The following is a 22,449-nucleotide window of genomic DNA, read 5'->3' as shown; positions in this document are numbered from 1 at the left end:
ACATGTATATACTGGCATAAATAATGTGGATTGCTGTTCTGCAATCAACATATGTAAAACCCTATGCTTTCCCCATATAGCTTTCCAACTTTTAAGTATGTAAAATTGATTCTCCTCCCCCATATAGGCAGCACCTAACCTGAAGTAGAAAGCACATATCCTTGCCAGCACCTACATACTCATATGTAATCATTGGGGATAGGGATATGTCAGTTTTAGACAGGAGCTACATGGACAAATAGTCAAATTCTACACAAGATAATTTCCACATGTATTTTTTGAGATAGACACTTTCTAAATGTTCCAACTCGTATATTGATAGGTAATAACTTTTATTATAGAAAGACACTTTTTTAAAGAATTAGAGACCTAGTTTAATTTATATCCAGGCAAGCAGCTTAGGTATTTTTAGCTCTGTGGTTCATTAGTTTATTGCTATGGTACATATATAAGGCACAGTCCCAAAATCTATTAAAATGAAATCAGTTCTCTGACACTTGCAGTTTTTTTCTCTTCTTTTATAGCTAACAAAAAAAAATTTGGCTCCGAATTCAGAAGAGATACTTTGATTTATGGTGTAAGTGAAATTTTCTAGAACTTGATGATGAAAAGGGAGACTGAATATGTTGGGAGTAATTTTCAGCCTGCAGCATTCAGTTATTTTAAAGCCAATTATAGCCATGGGCTACACTTAGCCCAAATTTTCAATACAAGGCCATGTCCAGGCTCCAGTACTGAATATCCAGTTACAGTGGCCAGCCAGAAGTTAACCCAGGCCAACCGATATCCAGATCGGTGCACAGTTAGCATGGTGGATAAAGTTACATAAAAACATGATGGCAGATAAAGGCCAAAATGGCCCATCCAGACTGCCCATCTGCCTATCCCAGGCTTTCTTGAATTCAGACATAGTCTCTGTCTCCACCACCACTTCCTGGAGACTGTTCCACACATCTACCACCCTTTTTGTAAAAAAAAAATATATTTCTTTAGATTACTTCTGAACCTATCACATCTTAACTTCATCCTATGCCCTCTCATTACAGAGTTTCCTTTCAATTGAAAGAGGCTTGACTAATGCACATTTACATCATGTAGGTATTTAAATGTCTTTCAAGAAAAAATTATTGAGTAATAGAAAAATCTGCAAAAATATTACTCACCAGAGATGGGCTACCCCCCTCCCCCCCGATAAACATTTCACAACCAAGTGGAAAAAAAGCCTCAAAATTTTCAACGCAGCAGCAAACAACTCACAATGCTGTTTTAAGATTCAAAGCTGCTTAATTTACTATCACTGGCAAAAAAAAAACTCCACCACCACTGAAATAAAATTATCAAAAGGGTAATATATCCATCACTGTGCACAGGAAAAGCAAAACCAAAAAGTTTTACTTAGCTTGGGAATGTGGTCTGAAACGCCTTTCTGTGTTGGTAGGAAATGTCTGGCCAGACTGTCAATGGAAACACCACGACTCCAATCAGATGTACAATCCAGAATCCATGCCCAATCCTCCAACAAGTGCCTTGTTTCGCCTCTCAAAGGCTTCCTCATGGAATATATCAGCTGGAAATCTACGCTCCTCTTCCGTGCACACAGGCACAAGAAACGCCCATTGCTATAAAGAACTGTAAGATCCAACTTCCGGTGGCACTTCCGGGTTACAACGTCATCACAGTAGCCACAAGCCTGGCTGCCATTCGTCCATAAAATTGCCATTCATCCTTCAAACTTCCACTCATCCGAAAAATGCCACTCACTCCACCCGCTGATTGAGGCCATTAGGCCATATAGTGTCCAAAAAGAAAATCCAGCGCTGTTCATGCTGGTACAAAAGCCTCTTCACATTGCTCCTCCGTGGGGTGACAGGAATGTGTTCCAACACGAAACACACAAAATCATCAAAATTGTGCCGTTCTTTGGCACAATGGCGGGTCAGGATGTCAACTTCTTATCTGTGGCCAATGTTAGACCGGTGTTCTATTAACCGAGTCTTGTAACATCTGGCAGTGTGGCCAATATAAGTTAACCAGCAAGGGCATGTCATCCCATACACTACTCCTCTTGTTTCACATGTTGTCATGAAGCGAAATTTCACCACTCTTCTGCCTGGGACTTGTGCAGCAGTACCCTCTTGCATGACATCACAAGCTGCACATTTTCCACAACGAAAATGACCCACCTCTCCATCCTCCTGGAAAGTCCAAACATCAGCCTTACACAGAATTGTGGGAAATGTGCAGTTTGTGATGTCATGCAAGAGTGTACTGCGGCACAAGTCCCAGCCAGAAAAGCGGTGAAATTACATTCCTTGACAACATGTGAAACAAGAGTAGTGTATGGAATGACATGCCCTTGCGGGTTAACTTATATTGGCCATACTGCCAGATGTTTCAAGACTTGGTTGTTTGAACATTGGCCACAGAAAAGAAGTTGACATCCTGACCCGCCATTGTGCCAAAGAATGGCACAATTTTGATGATTTTGTGTGTTTCTTGTTGCCCCACGGAGGGGCAATGTGAAGAGGCTTTTGTACCAGCATGAACAGCGCTGGATTTTCTTTTTGGACACTATATGGCCTAATGGCCTCAATCAGCGGATGGAGTGGGCGGCATTTTTCGGATGAGTGGAAGTTTGAAGGATGAATGGCAATTTTGTGGACAAATGGCAGCCAGGCTTGTGGCTGCTGTGATGACGTTGTAACCCAGAAGTGCCACCAGAAGTTGGATCTTACAGTTCTTTTTAGCAATGGGCGTTTCTTGTGCCTGTGTGCATGGAAGAGGAGCGTAGATTTCCAGCTGATATATTCCCTGAGGAAGCCTTTGAGAGGCGAAACAAGGCACTTGTTGGAGGATTTGGCATATATTCTGGATTGTACACCTGAATGGAGCCGTGGTGTTTCCATTGACAGTCTGGCCAGACATTTCCTACCAACACAGAAAGGCGTTTCAGACCATGTTCCCAAGCTAAGTAAAACTTTTTGATTTTGCTTTTCCTGTGCACAGTGATGGGTATATTACCCTTTTGATAATTTTATTTCAGTGGTGGTTGAGTTTTTTTTGCCAGTGATAGTAAATTAAGCAGCTTTGAATCTTAAAACAGCACTGTGAGTTGTTTGCTGCTGCGTTGAAAATTTTGAGGCTTTTTCTCCACTTGGTTGTGAAATGTTTATCAGGGGTGTGTAGTCCATCTCTGGCGAGTAATATTTTTGCAGATTGATTTTTGGGATTTAAATGTCTTTATCATATCTCCCTTCTCCCGCCTTGCCTCCAAACTATACATATTGAGATCTTTAAGTCTGTCCCTATATGCCTTATGACAAAGACCACACACCGTTTTAGTCAGGGCAGCTTTTTTATTGTTTAACTTTACCCACTCACTTAACTGGTTAGTAGTGCGAGTATTGTTCCTTAACTGGTTAAGTATTAGCTCTGCTCTAGCTCCACTCAAGGACTGGTCCAGCACTAACCAGACAGTGCAGGGGCTGTTAGTGCTGATATTCTGGATGAAAGTTTATTCCATATTTCATGTTGTAGGAAATATAGATCTACAATTTTTTATTTTTTTTTAGCCTGGATGGCAGAAATATGCACTGCCTTATAGAAGATTCCTAGTTCTGTCCCAGAGTTGGTTCTTCCACTACATGGGTTGGTTGAGGCTGGGGAAGGGAGATGTGAGTTGTGAGTTGTGGTCATTACATAAAAGCAAAATCTAGTGGCCAGATTCAGGGCCAATAATTGCATTGACCATACATAAGGATATGTTTGGGGAGGAGGGATATAAAATAGAGGGGGGAATCCCTGTGTAGTGGCAAATAAAGACTCTTTGCACTAGATTGCAACCTATGTTCTGAATGAGTTGCAGGTATGAGGAATAGGAACAAAATTCATACAAATGAACAGGAAGAAAATTCAAGGTTAAAAATTAAGATCTAAAGGCTAAGGCTAAAAGGTAGATTTGTACTCATAAAATGAAGTATGGAATAAGCTTTCATCCTGAATTAACATTAAGGGGGTTATTATGAAAATACTTCATGCTCTAATATGCATTATTTGCGCCTTAACCCTTGTTAAAGGGTAATAATACACATTAGATTATCATGTTGTTGTTGTTGTTGTAGTTGTTAGGTGTCATCGACTCATGCTCGAGTCCTAGTGACTTGATGTTTGCGGATCTAAAAAGAAATCAGTTTTGTAGTTGTCCGGGAAGGTCCTCCAGCATCAAACGACTGGACATAGAAGTAGATGATTTTCAGAAAAAAAAATTGTGGACGTATTTTTATGAGAATGAACTTTGGATGCTGCCGACTTTAGGCGACTAGTGCCCTAGGCCCAAAACAGACTTAGACTTTTGTTTTGATTATGCCCCTCTAAATCTATATGTGACAGTGAGTTATAGCCGCCAAACCAAATGATCTTGGTCTTCAGTTTATTATGTTTGAGGAAGCTCTTTTTGTGTCTATGTACTCAATAATCATCTTTAAGTACTGTAATGTATCCTTAAAAGATTATTTGGCTAGACAAAGGAAGATATTATTTACATAGAAAAAAATGTGCACTTGGGTAATCATAAATCTCTTACCAAGGGCTCTTAAGTACAGTGGTACCTCGGAATCTGAATGCCCCAGAACTCGAACGTTTTGGAATCTGAACTTTTTTTTGTAGTAAATTTTGTCTCAGAATCCTTAAAATACCTTAAAATCCAGTGTATTTCCTGTTAAAATTTGAGTTTGTGGGACCCAGGAACGGATTAATCCAGTTTCTATTATTTTCAATGGGAAAAATTGTCTTGGAACTCGAACGCTTTGGAACTCGAACTGAGTTCTGGAACGGATTAAGTTCGGATTCTAAAGTATCACTGTATATGTTAAACAGGGAAGGAGACAGTAGTGAACATTGCGTTACTCCACAGAAGGCATTCCAATTTTGGGATTTCTTATATCCCTTTCTTACTACATATTTACTATTTCGTAGGAATCCTGCGAACCATTTTAGTACCGCTCCGTGTGATTCAAGCTTTATAGTAGCAGAGAATGGTCGACTATATCAAACACAGCTGAGATATCGAATTGCAAAAGGTCTGTTTACCTTTACTTAGATGGGATTTCGCTTTAGATATTAATTCCAGCAATAAGGTTTCTGTACTGTTTAGTCCGAAAACCATATTGTGAACTATGGAATCGTTCATCCAGGTTTAGAAAACTCATTAGTTGTGAGTTAATGCAGAATTCTAACAGCTTTGCAGGCCATAGTATTCCAGCTACTGGCCTGAAGTTCTCACCTTTTGTTAAAACTGCTATTGGATTGGTTCTTGGGTATAGGAGTCAACACAATAGCAGATAAATGCACACAATTATACCTACCTTGGAGCAAGAGTATTGTATATGCCCACATTCCCAGGGGTAATTACATGAAGGCACATAGCAAAATATATTGATTGTCTAAGATAAACAAAACATATGTGTCTGTCCTGCCTAGGCACCTTGTTAATCAATTTCCCTTCCTTAGGGCAAATTGCAACGTGCATCATGCAAAATAACTTCCTTCTTCAAAAAAAAAAGCAAAAGATTTGCAGAGTCAGACCAAAGAAAATTTGGCAAAACAACCTCAGAACAGCAAGTAAGTTTGCTAAACTCTTTCTTTACTGGCTCTGCAATGCAGTTTTGCTGTGTGTTTGATTGACACAGCACTACAGTCAGCACAACAGCATTTGTCAGACAAATCTAGCCGTGTGTGTTTTGATCACTGCAGTGTACTTGTAGAGCAAGCAGTGGAGCCAATATGTTGATGCTGTAATACCACCAACTACTACTACTATTAATTATTTCTACCATTATGATATCTTTATGAAAATCCATCATACCATTAAGATGCAATAAATTTGGAAAGCACAAGAAAGATGCATGCTACAAACACTAAGGAAAAGAGAGCAATAGATATGGAACTAGATTCAGTAAAAGGCAAACAGATTTGGGCATTGGGAAAAATCAGCACTCAGCACTCTGGGATGAGTGCCCATTATGAGGGGCCACTGAAAAGATCTCAGCCCAACCAAGAAAAGAATAATGTGGAGCCAGTGATGTAGTAAGACGGGGAGGGGGGAAGGGGTGGTCTGCCACAGGCGCCGTCTTGATGGAGTCACTGGTGCCCATCCTCCTCTCCACCCCCCACTCCTTCCCACTCCTCCTTCCACCGCACACATGCCTTCACGTCCCCGTCCCCCCACCATACCTCTAGCTCTTTGCTGGCATGAGCAGAATCTCCAACTTGCTGCTCACCCCTGCGTCGGCTCTCCCTCTGATGTCACTTCTGGGTCCCATGACTAGGAAAGTGATATCAGAGGGAGAGCAGACGCCTACGCAAGTTGGTGATGCTGCTCGCGCCAGGAAAGTTAAAGAGGGACAGAGAAGGAGCAGGGGGTGGAGAAGAGGGTGGGGGAGGGTTGCACCACCCCAGGCTCCTCTCACCCTCGCTCCCTTGCTACGCCACTGTGTGGAGCCATGAAACTTACAAGTTATTCTACACTTTTCTTGACACTTCATTTCATTTCATATCATTGAAACAAAAAGTGTCAAGAAAACTGTGGAATAACTTGTAAGTTTCATGGCTCCACATCATTCTCTTCTTGGTTAGGCTGAGAACTTTTCAGCGACCCCTTGTATTATGATGTCATAATGCCTCATTCCACCAATGCATAAGAGCCAGCCTCATTGGTGATGTCACAATGACTTGATTTCCCTATACCTGTGCCTATTTACTAGATGCATTTGCCTGACTAAAATGAAAAGTGTCAAGAAAAGTGTGGAATTGACTACTTTACCCAGGGATGGAAATTTAACTGTTCGGTTGTGGTAAAAAGAACAGGAATGGATTTTTAGATGGCACATAGCGGTGCCATTTGGTCTTAATTATGAGATCGAACGGTGGGCATCAACAATGCGTAATAGTTCACATCAACAATGAGGAATCTTGTGTCTATTCTATATATGGCTTGATTGAAATTTAAAACCCAGGATTATTTCATTTATTGGTCCCTACATACAGTACATCATTGTTATGTCATCGCAACATTGGCACATAAAATGGGATGAGACAAGTGGATGGAATCTTTGGAGCTCTGTTTCTGTTATGTGAAGTTTGTGAAATAATCATAGAACGTATGTACATGTGGCAGTGTTTTTCTTCCGAGATGGAAACCCTAGTGCGGACAGTTGGATGTAGAGAGGTGGAGCATGAAAGTGTGGCAAGGGATGGAGAGGGGAAGGTGCTGGCTATTTCTTTGAACGTTTGTAACCTTAATTGAACATCCTTTTCCTACTAAAGTTAATATTCATCTCTACAATAATTCAGAACTCTCTCTCCAGTCACACAACTTCCACTCCTTCAGTCTGGCAATCTGTCAACAGGTCAGTATCCAGCTTTAAGAACTAATCCTGCCTGGGCAGAACTCTTGTTTTTCAACAGTCTGCCTGTACCTGTGGGTGGGGTTTGAGGCGCCTGGGCCAATCAGGCCCTAAGGCTCGCCATTCGACGGATGGCGGGCCTGCCAGACGGACAAGCTTGGGACCTGTCCGTCCATCCAACATTTTTTCAGGTACGGGGGTATGTCAAGGGGTCGGCGGGCCATGAGCCAATCAGGGGCTCGGGGGGCCGATCGTGGGATGGGGGTGCACCAAGAGCAGGAGGGCCTGGGATCCCTCCTGCCCGTATCTTAGTAGGGGGTGGGGGATAGGGAGTTTTGTGGAGCAGGAGGGCTTGGGCTCCCTCCTGCCCAAATCGAGTCGGGGGGTCGCTAGGGCAGGAGGGCTTGGGTTCCCTCCTGCCCGGATCGAGTGGGGGGGGGGTCACTGGGGCAGGAGGGCTTGGGCCCCCTCCTGCCCAGATCGAATGGGGGGGTTGCTGGGGCAGGAAGGCTTGGGCTCCCTCCTGCCCGGATCGAGTGTGGGGGGGTCACTGGGGCAGGAGGGCTTGGGCTCACTCCTGCCCGATCCGATCAGGGGGGAGGGGCGGATCATGGTGGGAGAGATGGCTCATCTCTCCTGCCGCGATAGCGATCGCCCACCACCCCATGAACCGCGGCACTTTGGGGTGAGAATCACTGGCATGCGGTTTGGTGGGTGGGCGATCACCATTGCAGCAGGAGAGATCAGTCATCTCTCTTGCTGCAATAGTTGCAATAGGCGGTAGGCAGGTTGCTGGGGCCACTGAGCTGGTGCGATCAGCTAAGGGGCCCCTTTTTCGGCACTTATACCTGTTTTGACTTGGTCTAAATCAAAACGTATAAGTGCCGACTAGGCAACCTACCTAAACTTTTGGTTATACCTATTTTAAGCCTATGTCTAGGTCAGCCCACTTTCCGCCCTTTCCCCTGCTCTAAAAACGCCTCTTTTTGCTCTATGCGTTTAGAGGCAGGGGAAAGGCCTAAGCTGGTTTAAAACCAGCTTTGGTTATGGGTACTTGGACGATCAGGCTTTTTGATCGTCCAAGTACCCATTTAGGCCACTTTTTAGATTTTTTTTTTGTTTTGATTATGAGCCCCATAATGTCTAGGTACATACTGTGAGATGAGCACCCTGATGTTTCTTTAGAAGCAGTGAGAAATTCCACCTAGGTAGAAATGTTATTTTTCAACTTTCACCTGAGCCATTTTTTAGTAGCAATATTTAGATTAACAACAACAAAAAAATGTTAGTTTCTTTTTCACCAGCAGGGAAGTGGTTTTTCACACATATTTGAATATTAGATTTAAAATAATGATGAAGACTGATCAAAGGAACCTATGATTGAATTCACAGGGTTCAGTAAGCACGAAGCATTTCCACAAGATTCTGAAATTCCATCAGTCATTTATACATTTATATTTGGTCTTGGCATTTATGTGGACATCTATCCAGGGATTTTTAAATTTTAAAACATAGTAGCGTCTGTCTGCAAGGATTTTCTGTAGAAGAAAATAAAACTATATCCTTCTACTAGCACAGAAAACCCCACACAGTTCAAGATGGGAGAAATGAAACTAGGTGAGAGAGCAGCAGGCTGGATCACAGAGGCATCCAAAACTTTCAATTAGGAGCAAGAGCAGGCAGCAGAGTCAATCACTTGCAATAAAAATCCAGCAGCTAGAAAGCAGAGGGAAAGCTGGTTGGATGGCTAGGCAATTGTTTCTGGATTGAAATGCAGTGAAATTGCTACAGGTCTGAACTGTTTAAAAAAACTGAAAACCCTATAAAGCTAAACACCATCTGTACAGCTGGCCACCGCAGCCTGCTAGGACTATCCCAGCAACCAATTCTATAAATCAGGCCAGAAAACACTCAATTGCTCCTCTTGTAGACTGATAAAATCACTGAGTACAGACAATTAGCCCCCATGAAACCTGAACTCTAACTAACAGGCTTTTCCTTGGTTTGCTAGATCCTGGGGCCTAATAGCTAGTGTCCTCACTGATCTAAAAAGTGGACAAAGCCATGGGAGCAGATGAGATCCATCCTAGGGTATTGAGGGAACTTGGAGAAGTTCTTGCAGGACCGCTTACAGATTTGTTAAATAGATTCTTGGAGATAGGAAAGGTTCCGTGGGATTGGAGAAGAATGAATGTGGTCGCCAACTACAGACTGGTAAACCTCTACAACTACTACTACTTATCATTTCTATAGTGCAGCCAGATGTGCTGCCTCACTTCAGTGGTTGGAAAGATAATGGAAGCTCTGCTGAAGGAATGAATAGTGAACTACCTGGAATCCAATGGGTTACAAGATCCGAGACAACATGGTTTCACCAAGAGGAAATCATGCCAAATGAATCTGATTGATTTCTTTGACTGTGTGACCAGAGAATTGGATAGAGAATTTGTGCTAGGTGTAGTCTACTTGGATTTCGGCAAAGCGTTTAACATGGTTCCTCATAGGAGGCTCATCAATAAACTTAGCGTGTTGAAGTTAAGACCCAAAATGATGACCTGGATTAGAAACTGGTTGACTAACAGATGACAGAGAATGGTGATATGTGGAATTTGCTTGGATGAAAGAAAGGTGAGTAGTGGTTTGCCTCAAGGATCGGTACTGCGGCCCGTTTTGTTCAATATATTTGTGAGTGATATTTCTGAAGGATTAGAAGGAAAATTGTGTCTTTTTGCAGATGACACAAAGATTTGCAACAGAATGTACACCCAGGAGGGAATAGACAACATAAGAGATCTGTAAAAGTTAGAAGAATGTGCTAATGTTTGGCAGTTAACATTTAATATGAGGATGTATAGAGTGATGAACTTGCGGAGTAAAAATCTAAAGAAACTATATGCTAGGGGGTGAGAAGCTGATATGCATGGACTGGGAGAGGGAACTTGGCGTGACAGTATTGGAGGATCTCAAGGCTATGGTGGCCATAGCCAGAAGGATGCTGGGCTACATGGAGAGAGGAATTGCCAGCTGAAAAACTGAGGTGTTAAAGCCCCTGTACAAGTTGTTGGTAAGGCCCCACTTGGAATATTGTGTTCCGTTCTGGAGGCCATATCTTGGTAAGGATGTAAAAAGACTTAAAGCAGTCCAGAGGAGGGTGATGAAAATGAAATCAGGATTGCACTGAGAAACATATGAGAAGAGGCTTGAATACCTGAATATGTACACATGGAGGAAAGAAGGGGCAGAGGAGATATGATACTGACGTTTAAATACTTGAATGATATCAATCTACAAACAAATCTTTTCCAGAGATGGAGAAGTGCTAAAACTAGAGGTCATAATATGAGGTAATGGTGTGGTAAACTTAGGAATAACATCAGGAAGTACTTTTGCATGGAGAAGTTAGTGGATGCCTGGAATATCCTCCCTGTAGGTGTGGTAGAAGCAAAAGTAGGGATAGAGTTCAAAAATGTGTGGGATAGAAACAAAGGATTTTTAAATAGAAAAAGAATGGAATTAACACAAAACTTGACAGATCAACTATCTCTTTGTTTATAATGCGCAAGAACAGTGCCTAAATCGAAGCCCCAGCAGTGTGGAAGTGAAGCCAATGCTGGACAGACTTATACGTCTGTGTCCAGTACATAAGACAAGACAGATCTGACCAGGCTGGAGTTAGCTTTGACGACAACTCCAGCAGCGAGGCTGAGTAGCTGATGCCGAACAGACTTCTATGGTCTGTTTTGCCATATACTGCCCCACAGTATGTGGTAAGACAAATCAGAAACAAGTATATGTATCTTATAAACACATACTTATCATCTGAAACACATTGCCAGAGGATGTGGTAAGAGCGTATAGCGTAGCTGGTTTTAAGAAAGGTTTGGACAAGTTCCTGGAGGAAAAGTCCATAGTCTGTTATTGAGAAAGACAAGGGGGAAGCCACTATTTGCCTTGGATCGGTAGCATGGAATATTGCTACTCCTTGGGTTTTGACCAGGTACTAGTGACCTGGATTGACCACCGTGAGAATGGACTATTGGGCTTGATAGACCATTGGACTGGCCCAGTAAGACTATTCTTATGTTCTTATCTGAGTACAGGTCCTGCCTGTCTCAGGGGGAGGGGAAGACATCTTATAGGGGAATTTGGCTTGTAAAATTAAAAATTACTAGATTTTTGGTTTAACATTGCCTTGATAATGAATGTGACTGTTAGGCAGACTGGATGGACCATGCAGGTCTTTATCTGCCGTCATTTACTATCCACTCCTTTACAAAGCCGTGCTAGCATTTTTAATGCGGCCCCAGCGGTAACAGCTCAAACACTCATAGGAATTCTAGCGCTAAAAACGCTAGTGCTGCTTTGTAAAGGAAGGGGTATGTTACTATGTAAATCTGAAATCCAGGTAAAATGTCATTTTAATCAGGCAAATTCACTTGGTTAAAATCTGGTCTCTCTCCAGATATGTATGATTAAAATTGTTTGTCATACAAACAGGACAGATGTTATCTTGTTCAGTAGACTGAATGGATAAATCTTTATCTGCCGTCATCTACTATGTTATCTTCAAATTTAGACCATTAATGTGATGTGCTCTACTAACCGGCTACATAAAAAAAAGGTTATTTCAGAAGTCTTGCACAGCTTTTACACATGTAAATTGCAAGGTTTACTTGAGTAAATATAATTCTACAGTATAAAGTGGGGGGCCTAAAATTTATATGTTGAATACACATGTAAATGATTAGAATAATGGCATACACATGCGTATGTATCTGTCTAAGCACTATATAGGTGTGTACATAATCTACTTATGTCACTGTTCTATAAAGAAAAGGAGACATTGCTTTCCTTTATAGCATATGCAACACATAGGTATCCTGTTATAGAATTACTCCCATATAAGTTTCAAGTTTACTTAAGACTTTCTATCCTGCTCATCAAGCAAGTTATTTAACAGCTTACAAGCTAAAAAAAATAAAAGTAGGTAGCAGTGTTTTTCAGTGCAATGTCCAGGGTCAAACAGTGGCCTCCAGAGACCTCTGGGGTTGCCCCATTGCCTTTCTGGCTTTTTTTGTTTTGTTTTGGTTGATATTTTTTTTTACTAATTCTGTTGCACACCTCATATTCCACTAGTGTTATTATGCTCAAGTCGCTTCACTGGCTCCATGTCTGTTTCCACATACAGTTCAAATGTATTCACTCTGCAGTTCCGCAGTATCTCTCCTCTCTTATCTCTCCCTATATTCTGTCCCAGGAACTCTGCTTATTGGGTAAGTCTCTCTTGTTGGTACCCTTCTCCTCTTCTGCCAACTACAGACTCCGTCCCTTCTACCTCGCTGCGCTGTATGCCTAGAACAAAGTGCCTGACTCGGTACGTAAGGCTCCGTCTCTGGCAATAACTCAAATCCAGGCTGAAAGCCTAGTCATTGTTTTGGCTACCTTTAGAGAACCCTCAGGAGCATCCCAGTGCTCCGTGACTAAAACACTCATATCAGGATGCCAGGGAAAAGACATGGGTTGCGTTCGTCCTCCACTCAAGGTAGAACGCTGAGAAGAAGAGGTCTGTTGGGAGTCTAATTGTAACTCCTGCAGGGAGTCAATAATGAGCTCTAAAAGCTCTAAAGGCTTGAACAGCCGGCATACTGTAGGTAAGGTTATCAGATTTTCCGTTTGGAAAATCCAGACCCCTTAGACCCGCCTCTTTCCAACTATCTCCGCCCATCACACCCCAGTCCCGTTCCCAATCCTGCCCCTGCCCCACCCCCTGCTGCCTGCTCTGGTTGGGCAGGAGGGCATGCGCACGTGCTCGTGATGTCATCGTTTTGCCCTCTTGCCTGACGATGATTTTGAGGGAGGCTTTTCAAAACCCAGACAAAGTGCTGGGTTTTGAAAAGCTGTCCGGACCCCTGGACATGTCCTCAAAAGGAGGACAAGTCTGGGGAAATCCGGACATCTAGGAACCCTAACTCTAAGATCCTCCCCTTGGTTGAGGGCCCCCACTGCTCCTGTTGCCGTGGGTCCTTTAAGGAAAAAGAGATCCTCTTCCACCTCGATACGGCCTGTGACATATTTGAACGTCTCGATCATGTCTCCCCTCTCTCTGCGTTCCTCAAGTGAGTACAGATGCAACTTACCCAGTCGTTCCTCATCTCCCTTATGAGGAATGACTGGGTAAGTTGCAGCTGTACTCACTCGAGGAACGCAGAGAGAGGGGAGACATGATCGAGACGTTCAAATATGTCACAGGCCGTATCGAGGTGGAAGAGGATCTCTTTTTCCTTAAAGGACCCATGGCAACAAGAGGGCATCCGTTGAAAATCAGGGGTGGGAAAATTCATGGCAACACCAGAAAATATTTCTTCACCGAAAGGGTGGTTGATCGCTGGAATAATCTTCCACAACAGGTAATTGAGGCCAGTAGCGTGCCAGATTTTAAGAAAAGATGGGATTGGCATGTGGAATCTCTTCATGGAGGTAGTTAGGGGGTGGGCCATTAGTGTGGGCAGACTAGATGGGCCGTGGCCCTTTTCTGCCGTCATGTTCTATGTTTCTATGACTCACTCCATGACATCAAGGGCATAAAGACTGATCCCACCCCTTCCAAGTCCCTGTTAGCAAGGTCCCAAAGTCCTGTGCAGCTTCTGCCACAGACTCTGTGTCCTAGGTGCCCGCAACCCCTGGCTCGTCACAAGGCCTCTTATGATGATCCTGGCTATCCAAATAGGTTTTCCACATCAAATTAACAAATTCAGGAGATAAATCTGTTCTAGGCAATGTGGACTAGATCATTGAATTCTTAGTTTCTTTTGATTGTATTATTTAGCATTTTTTTTATGCTGATGGCTGTAATTGATATTCTTTTGTGTTTGTTATATAATTTGTAACAAATTAATAAATAAATAATTTTAAAATAAAGTCTGTTCTAGCTTTGAGTCCCCTTTAAGTAACTCCACCTTACGACTCCTAGGGTTCACGGTTTCCCTCATTACGCTTAGGTACGCCACTGGTCTGGGGATCTAGGAGGGATTTTCTCCTGGAAACAGTACACCCCCCCAAAAAAAAAAAAGGTTCCTTAGCCATAGAGACCAAAGAGGAGGCTAAGTTCAACGCTCCCAACCCCTCCCCCCTGCCAACTTGAAAAGCACCCATATTGGTTTGCCATTTCCTCTACCCAATCTGCCTCATCAGTCTCCTTATAATTCCCTACCTGAGCAGCATGTATAGCTTCACCCTTTTTGACCTGTGTGTTTGTCATAATTAGATTGTTAGCTCTTTCGAGCAGGGCTCATCTCTTATGTGTTTAATGTACAGTGCGGTGTGCATCTGGTAGCGCTATAGAAATAATCAATAGTAGTAGTAGTAGAAGAAGCAATGATGCTGAATCTGGCAACAAAGAATTCTGCAAAATGTTTGTTTTATTTGCAACAAACAGAAAAAAACAAAAAACTTGTGTAGAGCTGATGTCCAAGTTGATAGCTTTATTGAAATAAATAAATCATTCACATAAATACTTCTAGGGCCAGAGCCTCTAGAAACATATGGACCTTACATGGTCCATGTTTCGACACAATTGTCTTCTTCAGGAGTCCTATGAAGAAAAGGCATTGTCATCTAGATATAGGGATGCTGGATCATCTGTTGTTTCATTGTCCATTGATACTTGGGTTTTGGAAGTCAATTTGGGACAGATTAATGCAGTATTAGAGTCAGCATTTCCATTAACATATGAGACAGTCATATGTGGTACAATATTACATATAAGGCCCTCTATAGATTGTTATAATTGTTGTCTTTTCATAATTATGACTGGGGTGGCAAAGCAGATGATTATGCAGAATTGGAAGAATGCTGATCGTCTTAACTTCTCTTTTTGGTGGGCAAAAGTATGCTCCACATATAGGAATGAGAAAATGAATGCGGATTTGTTAGGGCATAGTAGTACATTTAAATTGATTTGGGGCCCATGGACATAGAAACATAGAAACATAGAAAAAGCGGCAGAAAAGGGCCATAGCCCACCAAGTCTGCCCATTCCAAGTATCCCCTCCCTGAATTTACTCCCTTAAAGATCCCACGTGAGTATCCCATTTTTTCTTAAAATCCGTTACGCTGCTGGCCTTTATCACCTGGGGTGGGAGTCTGTTCCAATGATCCACCACTCTTTCGGTGAAGAAGTACTTCCTGGGATCGCCATGAAACTTCCCTCCCCTGATTTTCAGCAGATGCCCTCTGGTGGTTGAGGGTCCCATGAGCCAGAAGATATCATCTTCTGACTCGATGCGTCCTGTGATGTACTTATACGTTTCAATCATATCTCCCCGTTCTCTTCTTTCCTCAAGTGAGTACAGCCGCAACTTCTTTAGTCTTTCTTCATACGTGAGATCCTTGAGCCCCATGACCATCCTGGTGGCCGTTCGCTGAACCGACTCGATCCTCAGCACGTCCTTTCGGTAGTGTGGGCTCCAAAACTGAACACAGTACTCTAAGTGAGGCCTCACCATGGCTCTGTACAACGACATCATAACCTCAGGTCTCCTGCTGACGAAACCTCTACGGATACACCACATCATTTGTCTTGCCCTGGAGGAAGCCTTCCCACTTGATTGGCAACCTTCATGTCCTCGCTAATGATCACTCCTAGATCGCGTTCCGCCGTGGTCCTAACCAAGGTCTCACCATTTAGTACATAAGTTCTACGTGGGTTTCTCCTGCCCAAGTGCATTATCTTGCATTTTTTAGCATTGAAGCCTAGCTGCCAAGTTTTTGACCATTATTCCAGCAGCAGTAGGTCGTGTGTCATATTATCAGGTGATAAGCCACTGCCTACTATGTTACAAAGTTTGGCATTGTCGGCGAACAGTGATACCCTTCCTCTAAGTCCTTTCGTCATATCTCTTATGAATAAATTGAATAGAATCGGACCCAGGACTGATCCCTGCGGCACTCCACTGATCACGTCCGATGCTTTGGATGGGATACCGTTTACCACCACCTTCTGAAGTCTACCGCTCAGCCAATCCCCAACCTATGTAGTTAGAATGTCTCCTAATCCCATCGATTTCAGCTTGTTCAGTAATCTTCGATGGACATCATATATTACATCAGGATAGATATTTTTGAATATTGTATTTGGTAATTCTATGCACATCCAGGGTGGGAGGGAGGGTGGGTAAAAATGTTTGCTATTTATGTTGATTATTTAGTGGAAGGGGGTGGGATAAAATGTTTCTATTTGAATACTTGTAAATTATATGTGCTTTCAGTGCTTTATTGTCTGTTTATAAATTAATGCTTTGCACTGTTAAATATTTTGAAACGTAATAAAATATATTTTTTTTTAAAAAAAGAAAAGGTGTATAATTACTGAAAAATGTGTGTTGTGATCTATACTATGTGAAAAATAAAAATTAAAGAATGAATAATAATAAAATGTGAATGAATTATGCATTTGTATATTAATGAATTGATAAAATGATGACTGGTTCTATATCGTGAATAAATGAATGAAATAAAATAAAATAGTATAAATTAAAAATGGTGATCTGAAAAACTGAATAATAGATGAAAAATGGCTGCAAAAGACGCTTTAGCCTAATTCCTCCTAGAGACACCAAGTTACTAGTGTGCATCTATGTGCATAAAAATCTTGAATAGGTGAATTGTGAGAGGGAATGTGAAGAATAAGAGGTATGTATGAGTGTAAGGGCGTTACATACCCTGTTGGTCCTAGCAATGGACTTGTGGATTAAAACTGTAGAAAACGGAATACGTAATGTGCAAAAGGGACCACTGTAATCACATGACAATACTTGATATCATTTAAAAATGACCATGAGAACTATAGTAAAAACATGAGCTAAAAGGCCCACTTTTTAAACGTAAAACACATGTAAAAGACCCGCTGTGGGTATCTAATAATTATAAAAGAACTGTATGAAACACATGCGAGAGAGAATCAGCTCTCCACAAGCTTTTTGTTTTTGTGTTTGTGGCTTTTTGTGAAGTGAACAGGGTCAATTATTTTTGTTGTTTTATTTGCAAAACAAATGGCTAATTTTGAGCAGTAAGTGCTAATTCAAGGGATTCTGAGGGAAAATGAGTAATAAGAGATTTGAGAACTTTATAAAATGTAGTAGTGCTCTAGTAATTTTCCTTGTATAAAAGGTTTTTGGTTTTTTTTTTAAATATAGAAGCGTAAACTTATAAGAACAGTGTCCTTATATGTAGAAAAAGAGCAACTCATTGAAGATATATGCTAACAAGAATAGAACAAGTGGCTCACTATAGCCACCATTTTAAACATTAAAGAACCCCTTAAAATTATTATTCTTGGTCAATACAGCCTTGCAAATTCTTTGCCTCAATCCAATGCCCATTTGCTTAATATATTACTGTTTTTGGCTATAAAAAATATCCTGCATTGTTGGAAGGACTTATCTAAAGTAGAATTCATCATATGGTGGAACACGGTATGCATAACTACCAAATTTGAAAGCATTATTGCTGAAAAATATAACTCTACTAGTCCTTTCCACCAAAATTTGGAGCCCTGTCCATACTTATTGTGCTTTGGATCATTGACATGTTAATATATGAGTTATCAAATGAAGCTATTTTTCGAAGCTTGTTGGGAACTCTTCATGCATACTATCAGCCATAGTTAAATGTACTGGTCTTACTATATATTGGACATAAGACACTAGTTGTACGGCCTTATAGTCAATATCATTTTATTTGTGTTATAAGCAACTAGTTGATTTCATGTTATAGTTAACTACTGTATATTTGTATATTTTTATGAATTGTATATTTCTACTGATTTGTATATTTTGATTATTTATCTTAAAATTAATAAAATATTATTTTAAAAAAAGAAAAAGAGCCACTCTTGCTCTGCTTGTCAAAGCTGACATTTCAAGTGCCGCAGCTCAGGGGTAAACCAGGGATCCATGGACTTGCAAGAGAATAAAGAGCAAGGTACAATGTTAAGAGCAACATTACCAAAGATGTTTCTTTTAAATATATATATAATTTTCAATTACATTTCACAGAACAGTGAAGAATGGATTTACAATTATACGTACACTCTCCTCGCAAAGACGAGTTCAAATACAAACAAATGTTTCCATCTAGCTCACATTACAAGAGGACTTACCCTTAACTTCATATTCCAACAAAGTAAGGAAATTCAATATCAAAGTTAATAAAGCAATAAAATTAATCTTTATTAATGCGATCTACATTATATGGTGAAATACTAAATCCTCATCAATAAATCAGTGCATTACACCTTTTGTTGCTCCTGTAAGCTCAAAAATTGTTCCAACTGAATAGGATCCCAAAAAACAAATTCCTTCTCTTGAAATGTTATCATACATTTGCAAGGGAATTTCAACCAAAGGTGTTTTTGAGATATACAGTATATTCCATCCAAGGAAAGTCCTGAGAAAATAAGATCTAGATCATGATGCTTTAAGAAAGATTCTGATGTAATACTGCTAAGATGGAGTAATTGTTGAGATAGGGTTCCTACGATCAATTATATTGATAGCATAAATGAACGAAATTAAAGAGAAGTCAGTCCCGATAAGGGTACTAGCAAAAATTATTGAAAGCCCCCCCTTTTTTTTTTTTTTTTTTTTTTAGAAAGCTATGTATATGTGAAACATGTGCTACTTCAGTAACCTTATTGTCTGGAGTAGCATTATAGTTATAGTAAAAAATGAAAGACTTCACTCTTTTGAACTTCCATTTTTGGTGGGAAACTGTGTGCCTCTATTATCGTTATGAAGCTAATTTAGCTGAAAGATCTAGGAATATGGCCTCCTTTGTAGAGGTGTGAGGCACTTTAGAGGGTTTTGTTAAGAGGTATGTGTGACTGTATGAATGACCTGCCAGACAAATGGGAGGTTGGTGGTGGGGGGGAGGAGGGGTTGGGTGAGGGAGGGATGGGAGGATAGATATTGATGTATTTTGGCTAAGATTTTCTTAGTGTATGTATACATATGTTATGATCTATTTGTGAATTGCATTATTCTATAAGATGAAAAAAAAAAAAGCCATATTAAGCTTTTTTATCGCCAGCTGCAGCGGTATTAACTCTGACGCTCATAGGAATTCTATGAGCGTTGGAGCTAATACCACCACGGCCGGCAATAAAAAAAAGGTCTAATATGGCTTTGTAAAAGGAGCCCTTAATGATTAGAAAAAGAAGAAGTTGAAAGAATCAGATCTAGGATATAATCTCCTGTGTAACGCATGTTACTCGCTGAAAGAGATTTAGATCAGAAATAACCACAGACAAGTTATAAGCAAAGGAAAACCTGAGATCATTCTAAATGGATATTAAATTCATCAAGTATGACAGGGTGTGAAGAATGAACACAATGGTCAGTAAGAGCATCTAAAGGAGTTGAAATGAAAAAGCAAAGAGAGGGGATAGATAGTGAATAAGGAGGAAATCAGAGGAAGGTTTAGCACAAATATGAAACTGTAAAGATTCTAAGTAAGGATAGAAGTGAGACAAACAATCTAATAATTTTAGGCATGAGGAGAAATTATAGCAACCCCTCCACCATGATGATTGTCAAGGTTACAAACAGAATAATATAACCTGCATACAATGGTTAGATAGAGTAGGATAGAAACTTTTTTAAATAAATAAAATAATATTTGTAACTAGCGGGAGGGGGAGGGGGAGCTTGATTTATAAACAGCAACAGTGTCAAACAACCAAGTTTCTGTAAGACATAAGCAGCCAGATTCTGCAAATGTCTTATATATTTACATGTGCAAAATTGCACGCCATTTGAAATGCACGCGCAACTAAATTGGCTAACAAACCAATTAGTGCATAATTGGGTGCTATCAATTATTAGCATTAATTGGCAACAATTTGCATGCACATCTTGCTATAAGCACTGTTCTATAAAAGATCTGTGTTCAAATCTTATAGTGTTCAAGTCAAAAGGTGAGGCATGAGCATTCACTAAAGATAACGTACGGTATTACTGAATACTGAGGATCCACACCTAACTTACACACCAAGATTTATACTAGATTTCGGTTGGTGTAAATCCTCACACCCAATGTTGGGTGGGGATCCCAGTGCTATATGCTAGTCTATATAGAGTGCTGATCCCAAAATGCCCATTATAGAATACAGTTCAGAGCCATTTACTGAATCCTGCCCATTATGTTGAACTTGTGGTTAGTAATAAGGTCACATACACAAAAATGCACAGACCCACGATGATATGACTTCTGAGCCGAAATGCAGAAATATAAACTGAGGAGATAGGGAGAAGATATCTTACGTAGCTGCAGCTGTTTCGTTGGTAAAGAACATGATGGTGGTCTGCAGCCTCAAACAACAGAGATTGGTTGGAGAAGACACTTACCCCTTAATTCTATACATAGCACTCAGAATTGCATGCACAAATTTGGGCCTGTGCCCAAATTGTACCCGCAACTTAACCCGCCTGTATGGAACCAACGCTGACCTGGATGAGATATGTAAATGTTCTTTTCCCCCCAAGACTTGGATTGCAGATGGTTCTTGAGACCATCCATAACTGCTGTCTCATCTGTTATTCTATGCCAGAGTTCCATGCAGCCTAGAGAGGGATGAAAACATTGTTAATCTATACATCACGATCAGTTGCTTTTTTGGGATAACCTGGCTACTCGTAGTTTAAGTTTGCTAGTTTGTTATTGCATTTATGTAGACCTATGAAGCTCTACACTTCATGGCCTAAAATTTACAGCTGCTTTGAGGCAGACATATTTTCTGCTACAGTGTTGCACAAATTGTTCAATAAACTTTCCCTTTCATTCTGAATCAGATCATTGCGGAGGAGTCACCTAATGGTTAGTGCTGTGGGCGGAGAACCTGGGAACCGGGTTTGATTCCCACTATGGCTCCTTGTGATCCTGGACCATTCATTGCATCAGATACAACAACATAATTGTGAGCCCACTAGGGACAGAGAATGTGCAGTGGCGTAATAAGGGGGAGCGGAGGTGGGCGGTCTGCCCCGGGTGCCATCTTGGTGGGGGCACCAGCACCCATCCTCTTCTCCTCCCCCCCTTCCCTTCTCCATACCTCTTTAACGTACCAGGCACGAGCAGCAACCGCAACCTGCTGCTTGCGCCAGCGTTGGCTCTTCCTCTTGACATAATTTCCTGGAACCGCACCTAGGAAGTGACATCAGAGGAAGATCCGCCGCCGATGCGAGCAGCAGGTTTGGGTTGCTGCTCGAGCCAGGAACATTAAAGAGGTACGGGGAAAGGGAAAGGGCGCATGCATGCACAGTAGGAGAGGGCAGGGAAAGGAGTGGATGGGGGTGGGGAGTGGAGGATATGGCGGGGGAGGGGCACCTCTCACCCCCGCTTCGCCACTGGTAATATGTAAACGGCTTTGGTTTTGCTACAGAAAGGCAGTATATCAAATGCAGAATCCTTAACTACAATGGCCAGAAAAAGAGCAATGACACCCCAGAAGAGGAGGCAATATACGCAGAGACTGCATTCTTACATCTTTGTGCTTACTTCATGGCATAAAATTTACAGCTGCTTTGAGGCAGATACAAAGTAAAGAATAAGATGTGCCTATTTTGTACACCAGTAAAATTTTCTTTCAAATTTTTATTTGTGAAACTTTTATCACATACATTCAGCAAAATGCATGACCAGTAAAATGCAACAAAATCAGTATATTAAAGATCGTGAAAGGAAATATTGTTTGTTTATTAATCTCCTGCCCTTATCCAAGGCGAGCAACACTTTTACATACAAAACAATACATTACATTTAACACACAAATCACATCAACACAATCGTCACTTTAACCGAAATGCACACATACAGACAAAATATAAAGATACAAGTAACATACAAATTGCTTCAACAGCAAGCATCGGTATAGCTCAGAATATAAAATTGCCTATGATATATAAGTCACTGCCATAACGAGTATCATTAAAAACCAATAAAACAAAACAGACCATAGAATACTTGAGTAACCCGCGCTCTGCACTCGACA

The sequence above is a fragment of the Geotrypetes seraphini genome, chromosome 4 (genome assembly GCF_902459505.1).
Source record: "Geotrypetes seraphini chromosome 4, aGeoSer1.1, whole genome shotgun sequence".
Taxonomy (NCBI): domain Eukaryota; kingdom Metazoa; phylum Chordata; class Amphibia; order Gymnophiona; family Dermophiidae; genus Geotrypetes; species Geotrypetes seraphini.
The sequence above is the reverse complement of the archived record's forward strand: the minus strand, read 5'-3'. Positions refer to the sequence as shown.